The sequence below is a fragment of the Pteropus medius genome, unplaced genomic scaffold, assembly GCF_902729225.1.
Source record: "Pteropus medius unplaced genomic scaffold, Ma_sr-lr_union100, whole genome shotgun sequence".
Taxonomy (NCBI): domain Eukaryota; kingdom Metazoa; phylum Chordata; class Mammalia; order Chiroptera; family Pteropodidae; genus Pteropus; species Pteropus medius.
The window spans coordinates 3,772,238-3,786,260 of NW_024350319.1; the positions used below are offsets into that span (position 1 = coordinate 3,772,238).

General features: G+C 35.8%; 1 protein-coding gene across 1 annotated transcript in view; it reads left to right on the forward strand.

Annotated features, from left to right (window-relative positions):
- LRRC7 (leucine rich repeat containing 7) overlaps positions 1-14,023 on the forward strand; it is a 1,130,220-nt gene that overhangs the window by 7,201 nt on the left and 1,108,996 nt on the right. The window contains exon 2 of the mRNA XM_039838554.1: positions 8,895-8,959. The gene's annotated coding sequence lies outside the window, so the exon portion shown is untranslated. The remainder of the gene's footprint in view (positions 1-8,894; positions 8,960-14,023) is intronic.

Sequence of the window (14,023 nt, forward strand, 5' to 3'; positions counted from 1 at the left end):
AGGTGAACTCTAGACCTCTGGAGGAGTGACAGCAGATGAGGACCTAGATCCTCTGATGGAGAACCTAGGTATTACAAAATATATGAGTAGATGAGCTTCTACTAAGCGGAATGCTTAGAGAAGAATAACTGAATGGCCACATTCTGAATGGTTGTGCTTGAATGACCACAGTTTCAAGGATGCAGTGAGCTCAAGTGTTGGGAAGTGCTTATTGGACTGGATTCTATGAAGGAGTTGGTGGACATATTGTGGCTATTCAGTAAAGGCTGTGGACTGAGTCAAGGAACATGGCATGAACTGCAATAGTTACCCAAAAAGCAACCTGACCGTCTCTTTAGAGAGATCTAGATTGTACTCTCATGTGAAATAAAATAGAAGTTTTACCTCTGGAAGTTCTTTATGTGTATTTGTGGTTGGGTCAGTATAGTTTGGAGCAATGTTAGAGAGAGAAATGCATTGGGATAGCATTTGGTTCCTATAGTATGGCTAGTTTTACAGAACATAATCTAAAGATGTTTATCTACTCTGAAATCAAGGGGCCATCAATAATCACTACAAAGAGATGAGTTTATGTTGTTTTTATTATTATGAGGACCTCTATTATTAATATAAAGTGGTAAGCAAGAATATGATTAATGCTCTAAAACAAAAAAATGAGATGACTAACTTTTCACTTAAAGAAATTTCTATTATGTTACTCTGTTGATTAGTTTCAATATTTTATTAAATATTAAATCATAATATAGAAAATATACTTCCTAATCACTGCTTATCCAAGCACCCACAGTCTTTTATAATCTTATTTTGTACTACTACCATATTTGTTTTATGAGAAGTATTAGATTTTCTATTTTAGTAGAGAATCTTATTATGGCAGTTAAATAACATCAAGTCAAAGAATAGACTCTAAATACATTGATACTAAGATATGGATATATTTTTGAAAATTTCAATGCCAGCAATGCTAAAGAATAAGAATGATTTTTACATTTATAAATTCAACATCGTAGAACATAATGTTTGAAAAAATGCTTAAAATTTTCCTTTAAAAGCTTTTAGGAACATTTTCTACTGTGATAACATGAGATATAGCAAGTATAAACCAGAGATTTAAAATTTCCCAGAACATTACTCTCAGTTCAATTCAGTTCAGAAGACATGAACTGATGTATAGCTCTGAAAAAATAATGTAAGATCTGGTACCTGTCTTTAAAGAGTTTACACTTTAATGGGGAAAACTGGAATAATTTCAATACAGTGCCATGATGGGTGCTTTAATAATGGCATGCACAGTGTGCTGTAGGTACACATAACCTTAGTTGAAATGTACTGTTTTCTTTAGGAATCCCTTCCTGCCTTGTGAAACAGTACAGTTTTTGGGGTCTTGACTTATATTCTCAAGAAGCTGTAATAATAGTGAGGGATGACTGGTGTATCCTGGGATAAGAGTGCCTACATTGGAAGGTTGGGTGAATTGGCAGATGCCTTCATGTCAGAGAAGTACTGAAGGCTACGGCACCATGATTACAATTAAGGGACTGTTATGCTAAGGACTTAGTGATTTATTATTTTCATCTTTATTAAAATTATTTTGGTGACATTGGTTAATAAAATCAAATAAGTTTCAAGTGTACAATTCAACAATACATCATATATACACATATATATATATATATATATATACATATGTTTATATATGTGTGTATGTATATATTGCATTGTGTGTTCACCACCCAAAGTTAAATTTCCTTCTGTCAGCAAAGATTTGACCCCATTTACCCATACCTACCTCTCTTCCTTTCTTTCTGGTAACTAGTAAACTGTTGTCTGTATTTATCAGTTTTTGTTTGTCTTGTTCGTATGTTGCTTTCAGTTTTATATCCCACATATGGTTCTCGTTTTTCTGACTGACTTTTTTCACTTAGCATGATTATCTCAAATCCATCTGTGTTGTTGCAAATGGCAGTATTTCATCTTTTCTTATGGCTGAGTAGTAATCCATTGTATATATGTCCCACATCTTTATCCAATCCTAGTGATTTAGCATCTCTGTCCTGTTCCTGTTGAGGTTGGATCCTCAGATATCCTTGTGGAGATGGTGGGCTATATATCAGTTTTTCCTTTTCTGCTTCTCTCTCACGACACTAGTTACCAAAAGACAGGAGAAATTGAATCTGGGACAATGAAATAGTGGAAGTAGAAGCCCTGAGAAAATAGTGATGATATCTCGATTAACTAAATTTCACTTAAGCTATGGAATATTTGAAATCAATTCTACTTGTGCCTAATGTAGAGGAACTCCTTAGATACAAAGGAGAAGAATTTTGGAGGAAATAATAGTGAGTGGAGCTCCTCCTATAGCAGCAGAAGAAAAAGACCTTCAGATGTTGGGCTCTCTAACCTCCATAGTTTACTTCACTGGGATGTTTGTGGAATGCAGTCAGAAGTGTTCAGCACGATGTCCTCACAGTTCGCTTACATTTCTGGGCAGAGTAGACTTGTGTATTGGAAACTTGTCCCATGGCCCAGCTCCAATCAAGTGTTAGGTAAAGTTGGATAGAGGGACTTGGGCTTCTTAGGGCCAGAATGGAGACATTCCATTTCTTCATTTCATGAGCCCTTGTCTCTTCAGAAAAGAGATTTTCCTGAAACTGAGAGGTTTTGATTCCCCAAAACAAACTCTTAGCTTTCTGGAAGTAATGCTATCATGTATCCTGGAAAATATGATTCTGAAAGTGTTGGCCAATTGTCACTGGTGTGAGACATGGTGTTTTGGAATATTCTAGATGTACAATACAGAATCAGATTAATGGAGAAGTCGACAAGTTATCTGGGGGCACACATTGACGTGGTGCTAATGGGAAGGTGAAACTTCTCTTTGATATTTATGTTAAAACCTTTTCTACATTTGTACCTTTAACTTAAATGAAAATTATTATAATAAGTAAGCACATGATGACATAAACCACACAAGAAGGATGGAAAACTCTAGTGGCAATGAGATTGCTGATGAAGTTGGAGTTAGAGAAAGTTTCTTAAAGAAGGTGAATTAGTTTTTTCTTGAAGGAGGTTATAAATGCAGATTGATATTTGTGTTATAATTTGCATTTAACAGCTCATTTAACCTTATCAAAGGTTTTTCACATTTATCATCTCTCATTATCCAGACAAAAATTCTGTAGCGGATATCATACCATTTGAATTAATTAATTAATTGATTAAAAGAAACTATGCCATAAAGAAGTCAAGTATCATCTAAGGACACATTTTGTTAACTGAGTATCTGAGACTTGTGGACCCTGACAAAGAAGATATCTACTAAGAAGGGCTCTTGGTGGCTAAATGGGCTCAAATATAAAAGCAGAGCCTAGGAGCTGTTTCTAAACAGAGGCCTCTCACACAAACAACACTTCAGGGAGAATCCTGCACTAAGCTGCCTGCCTCCTGCACTGAACTGCCTTCCTGCACAGTGTTCCTGTCATGTGAGCCAGCTTTTATAAAGGAGTTCCTGGAACTGTATTTCAACCAATAAGACTGACGCTTTTCCACTTGGAGCTGCACAGATATATCTCATTAGCATCTTTACCGACCAATCAGAGCAGCTCTAGCTGATCAATCAGGACAGTGCTTTTTGGACCAATCAAATGCAAGGATTTGGAGTCCTCATATGCATGGCGATGGACCAATCAGGGACCATGTATAGGGACTTTTTTCTGTATAAGTCAGCTCCCCACTGGCTCGGAGAGTGTGCTTTCCCTTTCCACCGAAGATGGAAGACTGCATTTCCCTGGCTGGAACTGAAACACCAAAGAAGTCTTGTAGATGCTGAGCAGAGCAGATGGAACAGATGGAGCAGAGTTGAGCAGACCTGAGCAGAGCAGGACCGCCTCGCCCTCATAGCCATGCCGTTCCATAGCTGTGCTGTCTCATAATCGAGCTTTAACACTATTGACCTGTGTGTTGTTGTTAAATTGGCGCCAGTGACCATTAGTTGACAGACTTGAACCCCAATCCCCTGCGTTATGATGTGTGTTACTTCCATAAGATATAGTCTCTTTCTAATTTTATCCGTCATTTTATAAGTAACAATAAAATAGAAAATCATGGATGTCCTAATATTTTTGCTGACTATTCAAAGTATGAAAACACAAGGACAACAAACTAAGGAAATAGTTAAGCTGTTAATAGTAGAATAGTTATTAAAAACTGATTATACCATTTCTGAATTAGTCCCAAAAAGTTAGAGAAAATGAATTCTCATCAAGATCATGTCAACTTGGGCAGATAAGGTACACTAAACAATTGATTTTTCTTAATGCAATGTAATAGTGACCTTTTAAAGTTATGCTCCTAAGACTTCATATAGACAATTTTTTTTGATTATTAGTCTGCTCTAAGTGATGTCAAGGTTCCCCCCCCAACATCCTTTTATCATGTCGTGTCTGGAAATAGAACTGGATATGATGTTCTGGTCCTGGACTTTCATTCTTGAGGTCAAGAAACGTTAGGCATTGGATTGTCAGAATTAGCTCTAGATTGCTTTCTCAAAATGGGGGGGAGCTTGGCTCACCACTCATTCTTCCACATGTGGCTGTTGCCTTTGACAAGCTTCTGCTTATGGGCTAATTAAAGATGGCTTGTGTGCTTATCAGAGTACTGTCACATTTTACGCATTATCATCATTCAGATTATTTTGTTTGCAGGATTTCAAAGTCTGAATTGATCACAGCCTCTCTTCCTCCTTCCCATACCTTCCAACATTTTGCTTCTCCTGAGCTTGTACTTTATTTTTGGCTTCTGACCTTACTCCCAATATTTTGATTATTAAATAAGAAGGTTCCTGCTTTTGTAAAATAAAGTCAAATGATACAGTTTTAGCTCTCAAGGAGCTCATAGTGTAGTATGATAGGCAAAAAAGGAATCAGGTAATGACAGTACTATACGGCAACAGTTGTTTCAAAGATGGTTTATTTTTAGTAGTGTGGTCTTGGTCAATCATATGACACACAAGCAGAGATTTGAGACTAAATAGAAAAAACCCAGGAAAAATATATTTTCTATTGCTATTAACAAATTATCTCAGAACTTAATGGCTTAAAACAGCATTTATTATCTGGAAATTTCTGGGGATCTAGAGCCTAAGTCTGGCCTACAGGATCCTCTGACTCAGGGCCTCTTACAAGGCTGCGATCAAAATTGGGCTGTACAGTGTTCTCAAAGTTTGTCAGGAGTGGGTCTCTGTATAGGCACACTGTTGTAGTTGTTGTTAGGATTCAGTTCCTTGTGAGTTGGACTGAAGACCTCAATTCTTTACTGCTATTGCCTGGAGGCCCCCTTCAGTTTCTCACCAGGTGGACCTCTCCGTAGGGTAGTTCACACAGTATGTCAGCTGTCTTCATTACAGTGAGCAAGTGAGAGGGCGAGAGAGAGTGATGCAAGCAAGACGGAAGTCATAGTCTTTTATGATTTTATCTCAGAAGTGACATCCATCACTTTTGCCCTATTCTGTTTATTAGAAGCAAGTCACAAGGTGGAGCCCCTACTCAAGGGAAAGATATTAGCCAAAGGCTTAACTAGCAAGAGGTGGAGAATCATTGGGGGCCATGTTAGAAACTGCCTACCACACTCAGAATAAAATATCTGTTAAAAAGTCATGAACTTTTCTTAGTAGGAGATAAAAGTATAACCTTCAGACTAGAAAGTGGCTGAGAATTATTTTGAATTGACAAATTATCTCATTTCTCATTAGGTTCAGGGTATATTAGATTAGGTGCAGCCAAAAGGGCTAAAAGAAACTGAAGCATGGAGGGTGAAAAGCACTTACCATTTATTGAAAGACTATGCAAGAAATTATATTGGTTGCCTCCATACTTTCACTCAGCTTTCTGGAAATGTTGTATGCAATAGGGAGGCAGCCTGAATGGCAGGGCTGTTTTACAGAACCGTGCAGGTTGTTTCCTTCATAACTCCTGGATCATCAACAGTGTGAGCAGCACATGTTGAAGTGTGCACATAGTGACCATGTTTAGTGGTTACATCCTTGCATCTGGGGGTAGTACTAGTGGTATGATTTTGACTATTTAAGGTCTCTAAGTCTCAGTTTCCTCATTTGCAAAATAAAGAATCAATATTAACTCTCAGGATTGCTATGAGTATTAAAGCTCTCACCATCATCGCTTACTCAATGCTTACTAAGACCCAGGCATTCCTTTCTTTTGAAATATATTAACTTCACAATAACTCCATAAAGAAAATTTTTTTATGATCTCATTTTTTCCTTACAAGGAAACTAAGGCATGGAGAAGGTAAATAGTTTGCCTAATACCACAGGGCCAGGAAATGTTTCAGCTTGAGTTTTTAATGCCTATGCTATACTGCATCTCACTCTGGAATCAAGACCATAATGTTGTAGCTAGCACTTACTACATACTCAATATTAGCTCTTATTTTACTTCCGTTTTGCTGGTGGGAAAACAAAGACTTATAAGTGGTTAATAACTTAACCTAAATAGTAATCCAACTCTCCAATGGATGAGTCAAGATTTTAATGCATGTATATGGCTGGATCCGAGGCACATGCTTTGTCTTATTCAAAATAATTATGCCAACTTTGAAGTGGTCTTAGTTAAAAGGAAAACTACCTGAATAGCTCCTTAGGGCAATGCTACATTATAGTGCAGCACAAACAATGATGTTTGTAAGTATGATTCTAGACCATCAAGAAAAGGATAAATTTTATATAATGTACCTTCTGTGAGAAGGACTGGAAGTATGTAATATATTTCAGATTTCCATTAAATTCAGTAAAATAGAATCAGTTTGATACTATACCGGGTATGCTTCACCTACCTGGAAAATTGATTTATGTTGCACAACTCATTTCTGAATAGTGACAGTTAAGTGAAGTATGGCTATATAAAATAAGAGGGATAGCAAATGCAATAGCTTTGGATATTTAGCTACAAAATGGACCTCAACAATCCTAGTTCAGTTTCCTGCATCTTATTGGAAATATAGAATGTTCTGTAACCTATGAAATTAACCATGTTAAAAGAATGTGATCCACACAGTATACTTTCATTATTAAAAAGATATGTGTGCCCATTCACTAGTTGTACCTTTTCCACGTAGGGATATGTTTGTGTGTGTGCGTGTGTGTGTGTGTATATACACATGTATAAAATAAAGTTATTAATTATGTATTTTATTCTGTGCTACTGTTATGAAGGAATAGAGAATAGAACTGAGAGATGAAGTGTTATTTCTTAGGGAAAACAAGAATTTTACCTGTAAAGACATATCAACAGTAAAGTAGATGCTATTAAAAATTTATGTTCTCCATCCTAAACTGGCTTTCAGTACTGGTTGGGGAGGGAAAACAAACCTTTTCCATTTCTGTAATCATCTCACCGTCCTCACCTTCAAAATATCTAAATTGACTTCTCTTACCTTTTTATCCATTTTTCTGGCTTCTCTGCTTTATGTTTTTCAGAGTTCTCCTTCTTTCTTTATGTATCTCTAAATGATAACATCTACCTTTCATACTATTGAAAATGTTCAGAAGGCAGTTTAGTGAATTTAATTAAGCAAGTGACCATTGGAGTCAAAACTACTTTAGTTTAGATACCTGTTCTGTTTGCCAGCTGGAAACCAGGGTAAGTTCCTAAAATTCTCTAAATTCACAAAAGTGGTACTCTTAGGTATATTAAGGATTAAATTACATAACCCATGTAAAGCTTTCAGTGGAGTGCCTGACAAATAGTAAGAGGTCAATAAATGTTAATTGTTAATATTATAATTATTGCTAATAGTACATATTTTTGTTAATATTATTTATTGATACAATCATTTTAAAGTGCTGAGAGCTTGCAAATCTGTACCTTCAATTCAGATATCTTTTCTGGGATTCAGCCTGCGTAAACAAACCCCAGATCTAGCTTTCAGTGATCCATCTGCTTAACTCCATTTCTATTGCTGATAGCTTTGCTTATTACTTGAGCCAGTCTCTTGGGAGAGCAAGGCTATTCACTTTGCCTAGTGGAATTGTGAATAGACTAATATTCCAGGCACTTTCAGTTATTAGAATAGTCCTATTTCAGCATTTAATATCCAGTCTTGTATATTTTAAGACATGAGTCTTAAATTCTATTCAAAGCTCTCTTGTCTTCAAAGCATAGCTAGGACTATCTGTCTTCAGCAGCTTGGAGCAGAGTTTCTCCATCTGTTAAGTGCTAGCTTCTATCTTAGATTCTGGTGGAGAAGAAATAGAGGAAAAAATACAAACCTCTCCTTGAACTGTGAGTAGAAGCAATTACTTGTTAATCGATGAGAGGTCTCTCACTCACATTGGTCATTTTTGTCATGAGACAGGAGGGTCATGTTTAGATTTTCTCCTAATTTCTCGATATGAGAGATCCAGCTCTGGCTTGGTATTTTCCACCTCCTGTGTCCTTAGCTTGTGGCTTGTCCCACAGCAGCTAGCTGCTGGGGTTCCTCTTGGGAGAAACTCCTGCAAGATAGCTCAAATCCAGCTACTTTCTGAGGTGTTTACTATTTCAGCCTTAACAGTGTAAGTGTAGTTTCATTGCTTCCCACTCTTTTAGCCCTATCTTCTTTTTCTTTTTCCAGCTCATGGTGACCTATGATGGCAGATTAGTAAGTCTGCTGGTTATACAAGTATATAACTGAGGAACAAAATGTTTTTCTCTTTTTCTTGTAGAAATCCCACTATTACATAAGCGATTTTCATGAAGCTTCTTTTTTCTAGCAGATTTTGGAAAGAGAAGCATTCTTGTAGACTTGTTTTGGGAAGGAAAGAAAACTCTTTCTTTTTGGACACCTGTAGTTCAGAAAAGTCTCTCTTAACCTCCAGTTTTCTATGTTTTGACTTTCAGAGATGATGGACATTGGGTGTGGTGGAGAAGATTCTTGGATTCTTGCCTCTCATTAGGCCTTGAAGGTAAGTGTTTGACATCCAACAGCTGACGAATCTTTGAGCTTAAAATGCAAGAACTTTGCATATTTTGTGTATAATTTTGAGCCTCTGCAGCAATTCCTAGAAAACAGGACAATATCTCATATGGACCTCTGTTATACTCCACTAAAAATTGTCAGTACCACACATCTGGTACCATTATTCTTCTGTGCTCATTTTATATCTCCATTGTCTAACATAGTATCTGCAACATGGTAGGTATTCAGTAAATATTTGTTGAATGATTGAAAAGCAAAAGGTAATGCATAGAAGAGCTGATCCTAAGCACTATGGCGCACAATAGATAGAAAAGACACAATCCTGGAAATAGGTACCCAGAGAAATTGCTATCATCATCTTAATACTTAATAACACCTGAAGTTCTTAAATTGGTCCTTTTGATACTATTGTATTTATTGTGCGGATTTCTATACTTTTATGCTTTGGTTTCACTGTCTACTTATTAAATAATTACTTTATGAGAACTATGGGTTTAAATTAAAACCTTTACTTTGTTTCTGCAGTGAGTTTTGCTGTAATATACAGTGATTATGAAATAACCTCAAATTTAGAAAAGATTATTAAAAGGCAAAGTCCAATAAATATTTTATTTTTGTTCATTCTTTCTCAAATCACATTCAAATAGTCTCTTTTGCACTTAAGTGATTTTTTAAGAGTTTTATACTCACTTTAAAATGGAAGATTCTTTTTTTAGCTTTTAAAAGTTTTCTGAAAACTTAATTTCCAAGCAAAGTATTTCAGAGAAAATTTAAATCTAAATTTAGTCTGTCAGATAAATATGAATAAAATTTGATGAAAAGTACTGAATGGTATATTTTGTAATTCCTTAGAAATTTTGGGACTGTTACTGGGTTCCCAAGTAGATTTACCTGAGACCAGCCATGAGTCATCTTGAGTTGCATTAGCCTGATCACTTGATATGAACTAATCGCTACACAATCTCTGTTAAAAACACACATAAGAATTAATCATAAGGTTCTGTTTCAATGCATTTCAGTGAAGTTTAAGAAGAGGAAAAAAGACAATCTTTTTAAGAAGTCCTGTTAAAAAAGTTGCTAGGAATTTACAGAGATTGCTAAAGAAGTAAATTGTATTCTCAACCAATTGCTTGGCTATTTCTGGTACCTATGGGAAGTGGAGTTACTAAGGCAAGTTACCAGGGAAACCTTTTCCTCACTGGAAAAGGAAAATTGTGTACTAAGAGTCCATGCATAGCAAGGCTATAATCTTGCTATGCTTTCATTTCATCTAGGTTAGCCACAAAGGAGCAAACATTGTAGAAACTGGATGCTAAGAAAGCAGAAGGGCAAAAGCAATTTTATAATCTTAAGTTGATTATCCATACTAAAAATGTTGCTAACAGTAGTACTATTAATAAAAATAATTATAGATATTTACAAAGCACTGTATGGTTTAAAACCTGCACTCATTTAAATTATGTCTCTTGGGAGACATTATTGTTTTCAGCCTCATCTTAAAGGTGAGGAAACTTAAGTGAATGGCCCATGGTCAACAAGATTTAAGTTGGAACCTGCAAGTTGTTCCTATTCTCCTTGATTCCAGAGCATTTGTGCTATTTTTCTAGAGTAAAGCTAATTCCTGGACTTGCTTGTGAGAAGATGCAGAGGTAAGTTTAGCATGAATTAAAGAAAGCATAGTTTCAGGACCGCTCACTTTGCATGGGCTAATTCCAAAGTCTTGGCATAGTCATTAACAATCTTTATATATTTTTGTAAAATTTTGCAATATTTTTAAAAATATTTAAAATATTTAAAAGATTTTTTTGATCTATAATCAGTCTTTCCACTGCATCTTCACCTCTTACTTCCCCTTATATTGACTTGGCATTCAAGTAGTTGTGGGCAGTTTTACGATCTGGCTTAGAGGAGATTGATTTGGCACTATACTGATTTACTGAAATTTATTTATGTGGTTTGGTTCTCTCCCCCATATTATTAAATTACTGCGAGCCATGCTGATGCAGAGATGTTTTCTAGGAATATTACTATAGCCTGTTGTGTTGACTCTTATCAGGGTTGATATATAAAAGTGCATTATAGACAGTTGTTTATCAAATGAATTTATCCTATAGCTTTGGTATGTAAAATATGTAGGAAGAGGAGAAAAGGGTTGAAAATGCTCAGAGGCAGAAGCTAATTTGAATGAAATGTAAGTAGAGAAATAGATGTTCATCAACATCTAGTCACAACTCTTCCTGAGGTTTTCCCAAATATGACACAATCCTAAAATTCTGCATGACATTACCAATGACAGCTTGTGAAACTAAAAGTTAATTTAGTAAAGGAAGTTAATAGAAATATGTCATTTTTCAATTTTATGTTTTTTGGTATTGTAACAATAAAATTTATAATTGATTGTGATTTACTTTCTCATTCTAAATATTCTCTTAAAGGGGTCAAATATATGATGACAGAAAGAAATTTAACTTTGAGTGGTGAACACTCAATGCAATATACATACGACGTATTATTGAATTGTACATTCAAGACCTCTATAATTTTATTAACCAGTGTCACCCCAATAAATTTAATAAAAATACTCTCCTAAATGATTTGGTATATATTGTATAAGATTAAGACTTCATAAAACCTGGCTCCTCCACTGAAATATGTGTGCCCAGCAAATATTTCTTAAATAAATAAATATCTTAAGCAATTATTTTTGATGTCTGGATGACTTGATACACTAAAGTTCTGACCTTAAGGACTTGTGGGTGGGTTTTCTTTTAAGACTGGGAACCAGATCCTGTGTGAAGCTTGTGCTCAGTACAGAATTATTATATATCTACTTTAGTACCTGCCCCAAACTACCTGCATTTGTGTTCAGTGTGTTCCTTTCTCTTTCAGCAACTTAATCTCTTGCCTTCACAGGATATGAACCAGAACCTCTGTTTTTGAAATTCTAGGCTCATCAAGCTAATGGAAATTGATCGTTTCATTCTGAGCAGGATTCCAGTGGTCCATCCTGGGAGAGACAATGTTAGAGTCGTTGAACTTAGGTGTCACAGATGATGGAAGGCTGTTGGGAGTAATAGAGACAAGCATCTTGTTCCTTCCATACCCATAATTCTTGGAAGTCATGATTATTCTGGAAGGTTGAGTGGATTATGGCACTAGAAGTCATTGCTTGGGACACTTATATTAATAATTCCTGGAGTCCTAAGTTATTACAGAGGGAGTAGAAACATAAAGGGATGCATAGATGATCAGGCAATTCATATCACAGGGACAATTCATATCACACCTAGAACTGAAGATTATAGTCCCTTTTCTCTAATTTCATCACCTGTGTAAACACTCCATCCCTTCCTTCACCCACCCTGTTTCATTACTCTAACCTAAGACTCTTGTATATGTGACCCAAGGGTAGTAATTCTCAAAGTGTGGTCCTTTCCACATATCAGAATCACCTGTAAACATTTTAGAAATATGAATTCTCAGACCTGCTAATCAGAAACTGTAGGGAGTAGTGCTCTAGAACAAATTTATATGCAGTACCAATGGTCATCTGGGCCTCGTGAGGGATGAGAACAAACAAAAGCCATCAGGAGAGAAGGCAATGATGCAGACCCTTTCTAGATACAGGATGGCATGGTCTGTCCCGGCTTTGCTCTGTCAATCTGGATTTTTCCTTATGTAAAGATTTATTTTTCTGCTGCTTTATACATATGGCTGAAAAGTGATCTCTTAGCTCTACAAGAACTCAGTTAATAGAGATCGATTAATCTGAAACAATTTTAGGAGGATTTGATTGACTTGATTTGGATGAGTTACAGCCAGGCTGACAGGATTGTATGGGAAAAGCAGGGCTCACACTTGTGTGTGGTAAGTCAATTCCCAGAAAAGGGGAACATCGGGACTCATAAGACTGAAGACCACTAATATTCTAAATTATATTTCTAATTTTTATTAAATTTCTTGCCCACATTTTGATTCTTTTGTACTTTAAGTTCTGTACTCATTTCTGTATGCCTTAGTATATGAAAATAAAACAGGTTTTTCAAGAAAGTTGAATTTCTGCTGGAGTAAGAGGTAATTGGAAGTTTGACTTTCATGCTGGGGCTTTTATTGCCTGCTTAAGATATAAAGTGTCATTCCTCCAAAGCTCTGAAATAGCTCAATAAAAAACCACTAATATTGCTGTTCAGGCATTTTAATTAAGCATCTTTAACTTTCACTACCATGATATTCAAATAATGTCTGATGCAATGAGTCTTTCTGGTTGCAAAACTGGAAGCCCTCCAGTAATTTAAGCAACATTTCGAATGAATTTAATTTTAACTCAGATTCTAGGTAACTAAGAATTATTTTTACTAATATCTAAAAATAATCACAGATTTGTTATACCTTTAATATTCTTTTTTTTTCATCATTAATAAACAGTTATTTCCAAGTCCAGGTTTTTATATTTATTGTTTCCTTACAGCTAATTATGCTGATTTCCCAATGCCGTACAATAAGAGGAGACTTTCAATCATAAAGATGATATTTGCATCCAGAGACCATGGAGACATTCCTTGATTTAAGAGATGAACTCATTTACCATGGAGAGTGGATGGTTTCATTCTCAAATCCTACTCTCCAGGGACCCAAGGAGACTAGAACTTTGTGTATTTACTCCCCACCACATTTTTTATTTTGTTTTTTTAAATGCATTCAAAATGGTGCTAGTCACCTTTGCTGCATGGACTGCATGATATGCAATAAATCTCATTTTAGATAAAAAAAAATCAAATATCATCCAGATATTTGGCAAATATCATCCAGAAGCTGGCAAATATTCTCATTTAAGGGCCAGCGAGTAAATAGGCATTATGGGCTACATGTAGTCTGTCATATCTCCTCCTCCTCCTCCTCACCTTCCCCTTACACCCTATTTTCTGCCTCTTCTACTTCTTTTGTTTTTTGTCTTCTTCTTTTTCTTTGTAACTTATCCTTAGCTCTTGAGAAATGCAAAAACAAGCTTCAGAGTTGGCCCACGAGCTTTTTTGATCCATCATTACAGTCT